Source organism: Dipteris shenzhenensis, chromosome 33, assembly GCF_047967505.1.
Source record: "Dipteris shenzhenensis isolate YYH24624 ecotype China chromosome 33, Dip_SZ_1.0, whole genome shotgun sequence".
Taxonomy (NCBI): Eukaryota; Viridiplantae; Streptophyta; class Polypodiopsida; order Gleicheniales; family Dipteridaceae; genus Dipteris; species Dipteris shenzhenensis.
The window spans coordinates 25,298,417-25,314,985 of NC_141628.1; the positions used below are offsets into that span (position 1 = coordinate 25,298,417).

At 41.4% G+C, this 16,569-nt stretch overlaps 1 pseudogene; it reads left to right on the forward strand.

The window, feature by feature from the left end:
- The first annotated feature begins 4,766 nt into the window (after positions 1-4,766).
- Positions 4,767-7,147, forward strand: LOC147879878 (protein DETOXIFICATION 48 pseudogene; annotated as a pseudogene).
- Positions 7,148-16,569: the final 9,422 nt, after the last annotated feature.

The window sequence follows — 16,569 nt, forward strand, 5'->3', positions numbered from 1 at the left end:
TATTAGGCTTGGGTGGCCCTTTTTCCCCCACAAAAGGGAGATTTCAATCTTGGAGGCCATATCGTACGTTTCCCTTACTCAAATTTAACCAAAATTTTTTCCTCTTATTCATCATGCAGAGGACTAAAAATATTGACATTTTTGAAATGTTTGGTCATGTTTGAGAATTACTAGATTTATTTATAATATTCTTTGTTGATCCTCTGACGAGTAAAAGTAAAAATTAAACTTCAATTTTCCTAAATCTAATCGTTGGATTTGGGATTTGATGATTCAACCACACACCCTTATGTGCCTACTAACCTTCCACCGAATTGGATTTGCTTAATTATTCAAAATACTAAAAAAATGTGCTACTAAAATGCATGTATTTTATGACTTTATTTATTATAAATAATTATTTATAATTAGACAAATAATTCAAAAAACTACCAATAAATCAAGTTAAGCTCTACATAATGCAAAGAGACCACTTACAAAGTTTCAATAACATTTAATCTAAAATGAGTGAGAAATTTAGAATTTAATATAACACTCTCTGTTCGTGACAAACGTGTGACCACCCTGGAACCATGCCGTGTGACACAAAGAAATTTTTTGTGTGTGCATCGAATTTTCGATCAGACTATACGATCGTGTGCACAATAGCAAGTGTGATGTTGTGTCAGAAGACTTCAAAGACTAGATCCATAGGGAAGTAGGTGAGATTTGCATTTTTGTGTGCTAAAAAGCTTGTTTTTCCACCTCCTAAGGATTGGGGAGTGAACAAAAAGTGGACACCCTTAGCTTGCTACTTCCCTTGTGCACATGCACAATCACTCCCTCTCTCTCTCTCTCTCTAGAGATAGAGAGAGAGATAGAGAGAGAGAGGGAGGGAGGGAGGGGGAGAGAGAGAGAGAGAGAGAGAGAGAGAGAGAGAGAGAGAGAGAGAGAGAGGGAGGGAGGGAGGGAGGGAGGGAAGGAGGGAGGGAGGGAGGGAGGGAGAGAGAGAGAGAGAGAGAGAGAGAGAGAGAGAGAGAGAGATTGTGCATGTGGACAAACATGCATACATACACACATACGTAGTATGCACATATGAATATCTTTGTTATAGATTCCAATTGAAAGCTACCATCTTAAGCCCCTGTTCTTCTAAGTAGTACATATAGGAAATAGCTTACACACACACACATGCACACACGCATGATACATACACACATACGTAGTATGCACATATGAATATCCTTGCTGTAGATTCCAATTGAAAGCTACCATCTTCAGCCCCTGTTCTTCTAAGTAGTACATATAGGAAATAGCTTACACACACACACACGCACGCACGCACATGCACAGAGAGAGAGAGAGAGAGAGAGAGAGAGAGAGAGAGAGAGATTGTGCATGTGCACAAACATGTATACATACACACATAAGTGGTATGCACATATGAATATCCTTGCTGTAGATTCCAATTGAAAGATACCATTTTAAGCCCTTGTTCTTCTAAGTAGTACATATAGGAAAGAGCTTTCATACACACACACACACACACACACACACCTCACACACACACACATGCACATGCACGTGCACGTGCATGCACATGCACACATGCATGCACGTGCACGCATGCACATGCACAAAGAGAGAGAGAGAGAGAGAGAGAGAGATGTGTGTGCAATGCTACAAAATACATTTTTCCCAAGACTTGCAAGCCTTGACAAGGCTTATCCAACTTTGAAATTCCCTTAGAAGCATTTAGATATTGAGATTTACAATAAAATCTTAAATTGTTTTCCTTGAAATGAAAGGGAGCCTACAATTCCAACCTTGGGACCCGGCGGAGCGGATCTCTAACCCATCATAGACGGGTCATGCTACTCATAGTGAAAATTGCCTACCAAGAAATATAATTTTCATAGCATACACAATTACAGAATCTTCATTTTCGAGTTTAGAACATAATATTGATTAAATACATTCTTCTTTATATAGTCTTGGAGATGAAGCATTCCATGTATGTAATGTGTTATCCCATTGGATATATCACTAGCTCATCTTACCATTTTGCCATCTCATAGTCTCACCATTGAATTTGAAATCCTTGGATTTCCCATCCACCAAAGTTCATCACAATGCATCCACCAAAATAGTTTTGCAATTGGTAATGCTCTAACCATGCTTTGACCCTAGATTTTCCGGACTTTATTTTATAGTCTATGTTCAGGATATAACAAGAACTCAAAATGGGTCTAAAAGCTCAATTATGCAAGAACATACCCAATAGCAGAAGAAGAACTTTTACCAATGAACAAATCTTTATATCAAGCCACAATAAGCTTATCCACAAGCTTCCATTCTTCTTACTTTTTTAAAAATCCTCATATAAGGAAATGCATTCCAAATGCAATCAGGCTACCTGACTATTTCCCATTTAAAGTTGTGCACGTTCTGGTTGGTAACATCACGACATTGATTCAAACCTCTTGAGTCAATAGTTTATAAGGTATGATCAGTTTCTTATTTCCCTTAAATGGTATTATTTTACTCCTAAATAACTTATGTAATGGATAGTTATACATTTGTGAACTTTGTATAGAAAGTAAGTCATGCAATTCATCACAATGTCACATTTTTTATTTTGAATCCATCATTTGAAGATCATAAGGCAAAACACATTAACATAACATGGATTAGCCTTGTTGGAAGTACTATTGATTGACCACATAATAATAGTATATGTAAATGGTTTAGTGAGCAACGTCCAAGAATATGATGAAGCTTGCTTGTAGCTTTCAAATCCTACATGGTGTCCATGTTCAAGCAAGTAGATTGCAAAGATGAAGGAATCTTTACATGACTATTTCCTATTTAAAGTTGTGCACGTTCTGGTTGGAAACATCATGGCATTGATTTAAACATGTTGAGTCAATAGTTTATAAAGTATGATCACTTTATTATTTCCCTTAAATGGTATTATCTTACTCCTAAATAGCTTGTATAATGGATAGTTCTACATTTGTGAGCTTTTTATAGAAAGTAAGTCATGCAATACATCACATCATTTGAAGATCATAAGGCAGAACACAACGCTTAGCATGTTCATCATGTTGCTACCACAAGGGGTGTACTACTAGAAAAAACTACATACAATGTGCATCCAAGGGGTAATATTCAAACACCCTACAATACACAAGGGTCCTAGTTTCCTTTCTCTTTATAGAAGCTGAATTCTTTGATTTTTTTGAGTTTCAAAATAACTTTTATATGAATATTTATGTGAATTTAATGGATTTAAAAACCCCTCATGCTGAACCTAGTTACACATTTTTAGGTGCACTCTAAAGATAGCTCCCACCATCACAATAATAGAAATGTGATGGTAGTGTGTAAGTTGCTACCATCATTGCATGATTCATTTGTAAGTAATGTTTACATTCATCAAAATTATGATCATTCATGTGTAGTAATGTTTTAGGAAAGAGATTAAATTTCATATTAAGAGGATTGATGGGATGTTTAAAGCTTTTAGTCAAACACATTGGTTAAGGATGATAAGTTGTATTAAGAGCATTCGTTTAACATGGTCCCATATAAAATTCATCACATGCATTATTATGGTAAGCTATCATTTTGAGCATTTCCCCCCCTAATGAGGAATTAATTGCTTATGCTTGTGGCCAATTCACATGTACCTTGTGGTGTGACTCTTGACAGCACTAGAAGCACCCAAGGGAATTGGAAACTTGCCCTAAGGAGGTTCAAGTTGCATAATGAAAATCAGAAACAAAGCTCACAACTCATTAGAAAAAAGTATGTTGGATGTTTTTAGATTAACTTAACCTTATGACAAGTTGTAAGCTGATATCTTCTAATCACCTTATAAGCACTTACATGTATATTCAAAATAGGTTAGAATTGGTATGTAGCCCCTACCTACTTTCACGTAATTTTCCCCCATTAGGTTGTAGATCCACACTTCCCATGTACCTATTCTAAAGGTCTTTAATCCTGACAAATTTTTATGTACATCTAACTTGACCTTCAAAGGAGAAATCTAATTAAAAAGGGCATTTATCTTTCAATGTGATATTCAATTGATTCCTTAGGTTAAAAGTGGAGATAGCCCTATTAAGCTAAGATTAAAGGAATAACTTATGGAAAGGGGGAATTTGAATTCAATGCATCCTTTTAGGCCTTTCCACTAGGCTATATGAGGTGATGTGAAAAGTTTATTGTAAAAGGGTTTCACAATCCCACCTTTATAAATATAAGAGGTGAGGGGGGGTAGAGCGTGGACTTCCTCCTCCTCTTTACCCTCCACTCTTTGTCTTTGCTTATCACTAGAGCTTACCCCTCCACTCTTGGGCTTGCCTTATCGTCGGTAGAGTGTGGACTTTCTCCTTATTCACTCTTCTCTTTACCCCTCCACTCTTTGGCTTTCCCATCCCTCCCCTAGAGCAGATCTGCAAAAATGTAGACAAATGTAAGACGAGTTCATGGATTTTCCCGGCCAGAAAACGCCCGTGGATGGGTGAGTGTACCGAGTGTGCTGTACTGGGCATATATATACATACTATTAGGCATTTCTAAATCGATTCGTAGAAGGTCGTATCCAGAAATGAGAATGCAAAAGGGTGCGAGGGCGTCTCTAAGGAGGGGCACGACCCTCCGCCCTAACTCGCACTCCCACTGCACTGAGCAACATTTCTTTCTACTACAACAATTCCACAATGGCTTGGATCTGCTAAATGCTCCCACTGAGGCTTTACGGTGATGTGCTCAACAACATGGCCCCCTCTCCAGCCCCTGAAACCGAATCAAGCGACGCCATCGTTTCTAGACGTCCAGCCGATCAGTTGGTCCTACTCAAACGCACGTATTCCGATCTTCCTCTTGTCGAAGATGTGCACCTAGCTCTTCAAAGACGCCCCACCCTTGAGCAGACATGGACGGAACTTAACCGGCAGAGCGAAATCGGTGCACCCATTGCTGCAATGAATATCATGTGGTTTGCACGATTCATCATATCGACTGTGTTTTTGGGTCACCTTGGTGGGTTGCAACTTGCAGGAGGAACCCTGGCTCTCACTTTCGCTAACGTAGTTGGATTCTCCATCCTGCTTGGCCTTGCGGGAGGCATGGAGCCAATTTGCAGCCAAGCCTACGGTGCTAACCGCTTTGACAGCTTGGGACTTGCCCTGCAGCGTGGAGTTATACTCCTCCTGGTTACAAGCATTCCTGTAGCCGGGGCTTGGTGTCGCGCTGAACATCTTCTTCTTCTTGTTGGACAGAACCATGTTATAGCGAAAGTGGCACAGGAATACCTTCTCTATTTGCTTCCCGATCTCATTGCCACCTCAATCCTTGCTCCGCTCAGGATTTTCCTAAGATCCCAGTGCATAAACAAGCCCCTGATGACATGCTCCGTCTTTGCCATGTCGCTCCACATTCCTGTGAATTATCTTCTTGTGATCAAGTTGAAAATGGGAGCACCCGGCACGGCCCTGGCCATCTGCTTCACGGACTTTAATCTGATAATCATGTTGCTGCTCTACATCCGGTCTTCAGGTCTTTGCAAGGATTCGTGGACGGGGTGGTCGAAAGCAAGCATAGGAGGATGGAACCATCTCTTGAAGCTGGCTATTCCGTCTTGTTTGATGAGCTGTTTGGAGGGATGGTGCTACGAGATAATGGTTCTCCTCACAGGCCTACTTCCCCATGCGAAAGAGGCTGTGGAGACAGTTGCTATCGTGTTAAACGGTGACACGCTTCTCTATGCCCTTCAAGTGGCATTGGCCTCTTGCGTCTGTACCAGGGTAGGAAACGAGCTTGGCGCAAAGCGGCCCCTAGGGGCTTATCACGCAACAATTGCAGCTCTTTCTATCAGCATGGCCATTGGGTGTGCCGGAGCAGCATGGTTATTATCCTCGCGGTTCATGTGGGGCAAATTCTTCACCACAGACTCGAGAGTCATTCAAAGCGTTGCGCAGGTTCTTCCGATTATGGCTTTGATGGAATTGGGAAATTTCCCTCAAACTGTAGCTTGTGGGGTTCTCCGGGGCAGTGCGAGGCCTGGAATGGGGGCCTTGATTTACCTGGGCGCCTTCTACTTTCTGGGAATACCCGTAGGAATTCTTCTCGGTTTCAAGTACAAGATGGGATTGCTTGGGCTCTGGATTGGCCTTGCTACAGCTGTAGCGGCGACAGCGGTCATGACAGTTACTTTGGTTCTGCGAACGGACTGGATCCACCAAGCGTTACGTGCACAGCGACAACTAACGGCCCAGGATAAAGGAGAAGCCTTGTATGATGATGCTCTGGACGACAGCCGTTCATCCCAGGTACCCGCGTTTGACAATAGGGCGAACTTGGATGAATCGTATGAAGAGAACAAGCGTGTAGATCAATGGAATATGCCTTCCGAAGAACAGCTTCTCTCTCGTAAGCACAGCACTTGTGAAGATCATGTGAGCCCGGCCGGCCAAGCGGCGCAAGCACAGTGATGGGTCCGTCTTTCGATACCAGGGCGCTAGGTTAGACAGATACGTATGGTGTTGATTTGCTCATGAAATTTTGTGGGCTGCAGTTGAAGTTCGTTCAAGAAGAAGGCGAACCACTGTTAAATTTTGAGAAGGAGAATGATCGATTCGCATGGCAAGCTGCGCCAGGCGACAATAATATTGACCAGGCGCCAGCGCCATTGGAGATGAATCTGGACTTAGTAAAGCTTGTGAACAAGTTTCCAGAAGCCAGCGTTGAGGTTGCAGATGAGTTTGCGGATGGAAATTGGACGCGGATGGCGAGCAGCACAGGAAAGCAAACGGTGATCGGGAGGCGATATCTGGACAGGCAACCGACACGGGCGTGGGATCGACACGGATGGGAAGTCTCAGTGAGTATGATGAACGAGAGCATGCGCAAATGTGCAAAGATGGCGCGTTTGCAAGGCGATAACAATCCCATTAGATCTGGCGCTGCTGGTCATATTGACCAAGATCAGACCAAGAAGCAGCTCATGCTGAGTTCAGACAATTGCCTTCAAGCTGCCGCTGCTCACGATCCTCATCCCGACCATCACACTAAGAGGTTCGTGTTCAAGAAACTCAGATCCTTTCTTTCCAAACGGCACCATCACAACAAGAAACCCGAACGTAGGATGACGCACTAGCACCACCCAAATTTTTGTTTTCCAGTCTATAAGCTTTAAATCTATGTGATCTCATATTCATCATCATGCAGTTCCCTGGAGGTTGTGTAGACTTGACTAGATGTTTAGATTCCTAATGATACTTATGATTGATAATCGCTCTCATATGGCTTCTACTTCCTCTCCTGAGTTTCAGGTCCAGGAAGCTTTTCACAAAGTGCAGATTATGTTTTATGGTCTGATGTTTAGACTCCTTTAGCTTCTTTTCTCAATGGTCTCATATTTGCCTCACATATTATGGTATGATGTTTAGACTCCTTTAGCTTCTTCTCTCAATGGTCTCATATTTCCCTCACATTGGGCTTGCATAATGATCATTCTATTATGTGTAACCCTTAGCATTTCATCATTTTCTAGATTGAAGACAATTTCAAATGGCATAATGGGTTTAGTTTCCTAAAACTTTCAACTCCCCCCCCCCCTTTTTACAATTAAGCTAATCTCACTATGCTCTAGTCAATTAATGAACCCTAATCGACCTCTCCCTCCCCTCGCTCTCTCTTCCCTTGGCTTCCTCTCTTGCCTCCCTTCAGCCTCTCCTTCTTTTACCTCCCTCTCGTTTTTCTTCCGCCTCTCCCTCTCCGTCTTCTATCGCCTCTCTTTCTTCTCCTCCCTTTGCTTCCTCTCCCGCCTCTCCTTCTCCACCCTCCCCTCTCCCTCTCCCTCGGCTCCTCCCCTTAACCTTCCCCTCCCCTCGCTCTGCACTTCCTCCACTCACCCTTGAGGCTCCCCTATTGTTCCTCCTCCTTCACTATTGCTCATTGCAGTGGTTGGGAGGCTTTCACAGCCCCCTTCTCCCTTCAGCCTGGTCTTCTCTTTATAGTAACCAGCAAAACCTTCTAGAGACCAGAAGCTTGTCCAAGAAGCTCCCCAGTAGTCGAACTGTCTCGACCCTTCCTACGTTTTGCACTCGCCCGATTCTCAAACTTATGTTAATGCGAATGGCATCGGCACTCGAACCTTATGTTAATCACCTTAATCAAGCGCCCCCCCGCACAAATTAATTAATTGGCGTCATTTTCTCATTGGGGGGGCCTATTGGATTTAGTTTCCTAACACTCATAACTTTAACAATACTTATGTTTTCAGCATAATTCAAACACCAAGGTTTTTTACCGACATAGGAAATTCACATGCCAAAAAAACTATGGAATCTAAATTTTGCATTGATCAGACATTCATTAGCATTTGGACATTCTTTAAGGTAGTACTAATAAAATATCAAAGATTTGCAAATGAAAGATTTGCAAGCACAAAGTTAAGTCTCCCTATTGAGCTCTCCCTACATAGCCTCCGCTCCTCACCATTCCTGCCATAGGTTCCATCACCTTAGATCCAAAATCATGGGGTTGCTTAGCGGTTGCCACGGTTTGATCTACCCTGCTTGCTCCAACAACAAAACATGGCGCTCACTGTTTTGAAAGGCTTTAGTCTCCATGCCCTAATGTAAAGCAAGTTGCGGCCTGCCCTGTACACTTGCTACCATCAATCGCCAAGTAGCCCGAAAAACCACAATTCTCAACTCCTTTCTCCCTCTACTCCCTTCGATACCCACTCTCGTCGAACCTATGGATTGTCACTACAATGTGATTATCAACAAAACTTAGAGCAAGACTCCAACAGTCACACAAGCAATGAAACCCAAAAAACCAAAACAAATCACATGAGCAATGAAACAATCGATGTCAGGGGGAAGAAACTTAAAAGACAAAAATCGTGGACATGAATGTCTCGTTGTTGAGAGATGTGAGAGGGTAGGGCAGGACAAAGGGGCCGAGACAAGGGGATGGAGGAGCCGCTACCCAAGATGAGAAGAAGGGGGGAAACTAAGAGAAAGGGCCAAGGGAGAGACAGAGAGATGGCAGGAAGGACGGATGGCGAGGTGGAGTTGCGAGACATGGAGGGAGTGAGAGATGAAACTCCAGGTTCTAAGGAGAGACAGAGATGCAAGGTGGAAATGCGCATAAAGCAAGGGGAGGAAGGAGGCAACAGAAATTTTTTGTTCTCTCACAAAGTAGGCCAACTTTCATTGGAGGTCAGCCCCTAGAAAAAGACCAAGGCCTTGTAATGGTGTTTTAAGTGTGTTAAGTGAAGGGTTTAGTGTACAACTTCTTGTGGGATAGTTAGGGACTTGTAACGGCAGATTCAATTGGAAGGCATGTATTCAATTCATCACTTGGAAACCTTCTGATAGATTTCATCAATGGGATAGGGGGATTTCTAACTTATCTTAATCGATGGCAGGGAGACTAATACAAATAGAATTTTGATTTTATATTCGAAGGGGGGACATACTTAGGTGTATTGAATTTCATTTATTTTTTTGAGCTCATCATTTTTAATATTTTTGTGGTGTTTGATGTTTGTATAATTTCACCCCAAATCCATGCTTTTGTTTTAATATTTCAATATGCTTCATGTGATAATAGTTCCATTCCTTGGAGCTTTACACCCTTTTTTTCCTTCATAAGTAGAGTTCCACTTTAAAAAGTTTGTAGTACAACATGAGAGTATTGTCTATTGCCTCTTTTTTTGGGTAAAGAAAGAATAAATGTCTATTTTTTGCTTTCAAATTAATTAGTGATTGAGTATTCTACCTTTAGATTGTCCCTTTCAATTATATTATTGGTCATAGCTCTATTTACTTGCTTCTTCACATAAACATGATGCCCTTAAATTGAAAATAAAAAAGATATATTATGAATGGATTGTCTCCGTTACTTATCTCCTAGAAATCATAATCTATAAAATCTCCTCTCTTATATTGATGCCCTTTATAGTAATAGTCACAATAGATCTATAATCATTTATTCTTACATTTGTGGTCATCCTCCATCTGGAGGCATAACTCAATAATATATTCTCAACATGCATTTATTGTATCTTTGTTGTATTTTGAGTCATTCATGTAGCCTACCTCATTATAACTTTCCATAGCACCTATAATCATCCTCTCATACAAGGCACAAGCTGTTTTTCGATGGAAATACTGACCTTTTTTACACTAAAAAGTTTTTTTAAAACGGGCACAAAAGTCGCTATTTGTACGTCGCTATTAACGTCGAAAAATATATGTCGCTATATAAGCGTCGCTATATAGCAACCCTTAGTAGACCTTTAAAAAAACATTAGTGGGGCTAACAGGGCCACAGCAAGCCCTATTTTTCTGCACTAATGTTTTTTTTTTGCATTACAAAAGAATGTTTACAAGCACACAGGTGAGATAAAACTCTCAAACCTTGTTTGTTACAAAATTGCTCAAATGAGCCAAGAGACAGAAGCATATACATGCCAAAGTATATACAACCTTGTTTGTTACAAAATTTTCATTTTGAAAAGGGTGATACAAAATCGCTCAAATGAGTCGACATACAAAAGCATATGCATGCTGAAGTATATACAAACTACTACTAATACTACTCATTCGAATCGTCGTCATTGTCGTCGTGGTCGTGCTGGCCTAATCCTTGGCCCTTGTGAGCTATGCCTGATCCTTGGCCCTTGTCGAAGCCATGTAAGCCAAATCTCTCGAGACCTGCCTCCTCGTCATCACTGCTCACCTCCGCTGATGGGACGTTTGAGCTTGCACCCTAAGAGTGAAACCATATTAATTGGAAATTAGATTGAAACTTAAAGAATAAAACAATTTAAAAAGCGAGATTACAAGTAGGAGTAGACTTATACCAAGCGATCAGCCACCTCAACCCAATCAACTGTCGCTCTCTACACCTCCATCTCAATAAACCAGGGCTTCTCTCCTATGCGGAATGTGCATCTTTGATCTTTGTTTGTGGGAAGGCGACCCATTACAGCTTACTGTGGGCCCAAATTACGAGAGTTAGATAAAATGCATGCAATATGTAATAAAGTAAATAGAACAATAAATTAAATGAGAAGAAGTAGACTTACCACCCATGCCTTGAACGCGGCCCATCCACCACTACTGAGGTGTGAAGCACCTACGGTGTCCAGCCGTCTCCTTTGACTTTTGAACTTTTGGGGTTGGTTCATGTACACCTTCTTAAAAAACTTCCAGTTAGCTTTGTCTGCCCATAGTCTTCCCCTTTGCGATGGAATTCGTAAGGTTGACCTATGATGCTTCAAGGCAGCACACATGCACTCTCGCATGTAATCCTCATTGAACTCCCGATTTGGGGGGTTAGGGTATTGTCTTTTCAATTCCTTGACGATTGGCTTCTTCTTTTCATCATCCTGGTACCACCAATCAGTAGCTATGCCGCTCTTGAAATGGGGGCTCATCAATCGCCTCATGGTGGCCAACACTTTTGAGCACTTTTTATTTTCTATTATCTTTCCACCCCTAGTGACTTCATAGTACAGGTCCTCAAGCAGGAAATCAGGAGTCATGGGAGTGGTAGAAGTAGCAGAGCTAGTGAGAGGGGTGGTACTGCGAGTGCTTACGTGATTGCATTTTATATCCTGAAATGGATTGAGGTTTGAGCATAATTTTTGGGACAAATTTATTGCCATTTCAGAGTAGCCACTATCAGTGAATGACATTGTAGTGATTGCATAGCAGTTTGGGGTCTTTTAGTTGTCCATTTGTTGTCTTTTCCTTTGTAGGTACACTTGCATTTATTATTGAGCTTGCAATCATGTCTCTCAATGAGAAATTTGGTACCATGAATGAGGCAGATAAGTTGGATGGACCCAACTATGCTTTATGGTCGTTTACACTCAAGAATATCTTGGTTGGAAAGGGCTTATGGGACATTGTGAATGGGGATGAGACTAGACATGGTGCACCTAGCTCTAGTGCATCTTTCACTACCACTCAGGGTTCTACTGCCACTACTCATGTCACTCCCATAGAAGATTAGAGGAGGTTTGATTGAAGGGATGCCCAAGCTTTATCTTTGATTGCATAGTCTGTGAAGACACACATTATGTCCACTATAAAGTCTTGCAAGACTACAAAGATAGCTTGGTATAGAGTGAAAAGTATGTGGAATGTGAAGAATGAAGAAAGAAGCATTGCCTTGCATAATAAACTCAATGACTGGTCCATGCGAGAGGGTTAGACTGTTTCAGCTCAAGTTGCAAAGATGACTGACATTTGAGATGAGCTCATAGCTATCAATGGATACAAAAGACAAGAAATTGGTCTCTAATCACCCTCAAGAGTCTAGCACCCTCATATGATGTGTTCAATGTCATCCCGGGGGATTCACTCTTCATTAAAGGGGGACGTCACCTGTGTGCATGAACTTCAAGAAAACCCCCTATTTAAGATCCACATAGGATGACAAAACACCCCTATTTAAGCTTATAAGATACCACCAAAATTCCATTATGTTCCCCCCTTTCCTTAAATCTACATTCTCTCTCAAGCATTTAGGTTACACAATTAGCAAATTTAGGTTACTTTCCTGATGACTATTTAAAACCATACACAAAATCAAACTTGTTTGGACTAGTTACCCAAGGTAACCTATATTATGTCTCCCCTTCTTAAATATGACATGGTCCCCCTAGCTTAAATTCAATATTGGGGAAAAAAAAGGGCCCCCACCCCTAATGTATAAGCTTATGCCTCATTTCAAAAAGAACCCCTATTGTACACTCACGTGAAATCATAAGTTTCCCCCTGTGAATCCCCCGGGAATGTCATGCATTTATGATAATATTAATAAAAGATCAAAGATTTTCAAATGAAAGATCTACTAGCACAAAGTTAAGTCTCCCTATTGAGCTCTCCCTACACAGCCTCCACTCCTCATCATTCCTGCCATAGGTTCCATCACCTTAGATCTAGAATCATGGTGGTTGCTCAGTGTTGCCACGATTGGGTCTACCTTGCTTGCTGCAACAACAGAATATGGTGCTCACTATTTTGAAAGGCTTTAGTCTCCATGCCCTAATGTAAACCAAGCTACGGCTTGCCCCATTTCCTTGCCATCATAAATTGCCAAGTAGCCTTAAAAACGTCAATTCTCAACACCCTTCTCCCTCTACTCCTTTCACACAAATTAATTAATACCCTCAATCAGGGGCCCTATTGGGTTTCCTAAAAATTTCATAAAGTTAACAATACTTATGTTTTTCAGCATAAATTAAACACCAAAATTATTTACCTACATAGGAAATTCACATGCCAAAAGAATGGTGGAATCTACAACTTGAAATTTTGCATTGATCAAACATTCATTAGCATTAGGAAATTCTTTAAGGTAATACTAATAAAAGATCAAAGATTTGTAAATGAAAGATATGCTAGCACAAAGTTAAGTTTCCCTATTGAGCTTTCTTGCACAGCCTTTGCTCCTCATAATTCCTACCATAGGTTCCATCACCTCAAATTCAGAATCATGGCGGTTGCTTGACGGTTGCCACGGTTGGATCTACCTTGTTTATTGCATTAATAGGACATGGCACTCACTATTTTGAAAGGCTTTAGTCTCCAAGCCCTAATGTAAACCAAGTTGCTCCCCCATTCACGTGCCATCATCAATTGCCAAGCAGCCCAAAAACCACAATTCTAACCTCGTTTCTCCCTCTACTCCCTCCGATACCAACTTCCGTCAAACCATTGGATTGTCACCACAATCTTCTTATCAACAAAACTTGTGTGTATGTGTGTGTGTGTGTGTGTGTGTGTGTGTGTGTGTGTGTGTGTGTGTGTGTGTGTGTGTGTTTCCTAGATCTCTACCATTCCTCTGCTTATTATTATTCAAAGTCAATCATACTTTATAAAGCAAAAGAGTCCATTACAATAAGAAGAGGAACCCTTGCAGGACAAAGTAAAAGGATTAAACTATTGCAAGTTTTATCAACATATTAGTCATCCAATACAATTTCCTAATATGATGTTCCAAAGATGGCTACTAAACATGATATAAAGTATGAAGTATAGATAAAGAGCTAAAGTGTGCCAAAATTTGCATAATTAGATTCCATCTATCTTATGAGGGAAACTAGGTCCAAAAAGGATCTACAAGCCTAAAACATGTTAGCTTGTGAAAATCCTCCATAAGAATGAGCTTCAACTTTCCATTGTTCCAAGATGCCTAATTATATAAAGAGATCTCCCGTTTCCTCTAGCTATCAATTCAGTCCTTCTTCCTCAAACAAACTACTACACTTTATGGGTGATTAGAAAAAGGATCCACTTAGTTAAAATGATTAGTGATAGCAGTTTCTTGAAGAACACATAAGTCATATACAATATTTTCCAAACAAAATGACTAATGAAGCTGTCCTTTTTCCATATGGCTATGCCAAAGTCGTTGGGGCCATTTGAGAAGATGAGCCCTCCAAAATCCTTGCAGATCCAAAAAAGTTCATCCTTAAATGTCAACACAACTAATCCATCAAAATACAAATTGTCTATCTATCTACACACACACATACACACACACACACACATGCATGTGTGTGTGGTGTGTTGGAATATACTCTCTCTCTCTCTCTCTCTCTCTCTCTCTCTCTCTCCAAATGCAGTGGTAAATAGGAAATCCATTAATAAAAACTACCCAATAATTGAAAAACAAATGGCATACAAATTTGGAAAGCCCACAAGAGAAATTACAAGAAGCAAAGAAAGTGCTAGGATCCTTCCAATGCTTGCTATAATCCTTTGACCTCAGCAACGTCATGTATTGTACAAGTGTTCTCCCTTCCAAACCGCCAGAGCCAATTGCTATAAGTAGAAGCATGAATTCTCTGTCCAAACTCTCAACATCATGGTTTGTGAGAATCCATCTTATACCCTTGCCTCACTTAGCTGTTCTATTTTCCCCTAACCTTTGGATGTCACCCATTGCCTCTCAAAGGTTGGAATGTCTTCTCCTAGAGCATTCACCACACCCAACAACTCAACCTCGACCTCTCCGCTACCGTCTTCTAAAAGAACATGGAGGTCCTCAACTTTGTCAACTACTAGATCCATGGCCTAAGGGTCATTTTTTGCTTGGGTGTAGCCACTTTTTGTGAGGTTCAGGGACTTTTCTGTATATAGGTATCTTGCATGACCCATAACTTATGCATTGCTCAACGGAATTCGGCAAACTTTGTCTTCAAGTTGTAGTACACATTCCAAACTTAAACATGAGAGCAAAAAAATTATGGAATAAGGATATGGAATGAGTGTGGGAGAGGAGAGCACACACAAAAGGGGTAAGGAGACACCAAAATGTGATGGAGCAAAAGCTACTCCAGCTTATTCCTCTATCATATATATATATGAGTATACATGGGCATTGTACAAGTGGGTGGGCACACTGCCCTTTACCCCAACAACCTCCCACTTAAAGGCAGTGTGCCTTTAAGGGAGTATAGTACACATATAATACAATCAGCCATAGGCTGAAAAACAAGATGACCACACCATCATCCTATGCCCATCGGCACTTTACAATGTGCAAAGTGCATAGAGGATAAGCTGCTAGCAGACATTAGGTTTGCAAGATAGAAAATGACAAGCTGTAGATGCCTGTCAACCAAGATCTCATGCCAGATCTCACTGGGAGAGTGAACTCTCACCACCACGTGCTCTTGTGCTAAGTCCATAGCACCCAAACTGTCACTGTGCAGAGAAAATGTCTCTGTACCACCTGTGACCATAAGCACATAACCTACAATAGACCTCTGCTGGTCTACCCAACCTGCATCACCTGCATGTTGCTCCTGGAAGCATAAGGACCTGATGTCCACAACCGCTTCCCTACTGCCAAAATCTACCATAATCATGCTACCAACTCCCACTGCAACGGAAGCAAGAACTGGAAGTGTAGCACCAATGGCAAACATGTGAGAACCAAGTCTCAACACAGTCATGGATGCATGAAGTACTATGGCTGCCATATCAACCATAACTTGCTGCTCAACTGATCTGTGATCGTCAAACCTGCAGTGTTTCAAGTATGGAGCCAATACAGGCAATGGAGTACTCAGTAACTTCCCCCTCTCCATACTGAAACAACCAAGTATCTGACAAACATCATCAAGACCATGCAGCTCCCACTGCAAAGCATCCCTGTCCATAAGGAACCATATGGCAAGTAACCTCAGAAGGATAGCAACCTCCTGAATACTGAGACCATAACCTGTCTCACTGCGCATCACATCCTGAGCTCTCATAACGGTATCAAACCTATGAAGCCAAGCTCGAGGGGATTGCTTCTGGCTATGAAGGCACTTACGAAGCAAACATATCAATGATTCCTGCCCATGCGCAATATGACCCGAGTCAATAACTGCAGAAACCACATCTGTCCTGGCATAACCAGCCAATGGATCATACCGGGCATCATTAGCCAAGGTATCCTCCTCACCATGCATAGCCTCATCCTCATCTGCAAGAGGCACTCCGCATCCTGGGAGTAAACTGTAACTGTCCATAGAAGATGCATCAACAATCTCCA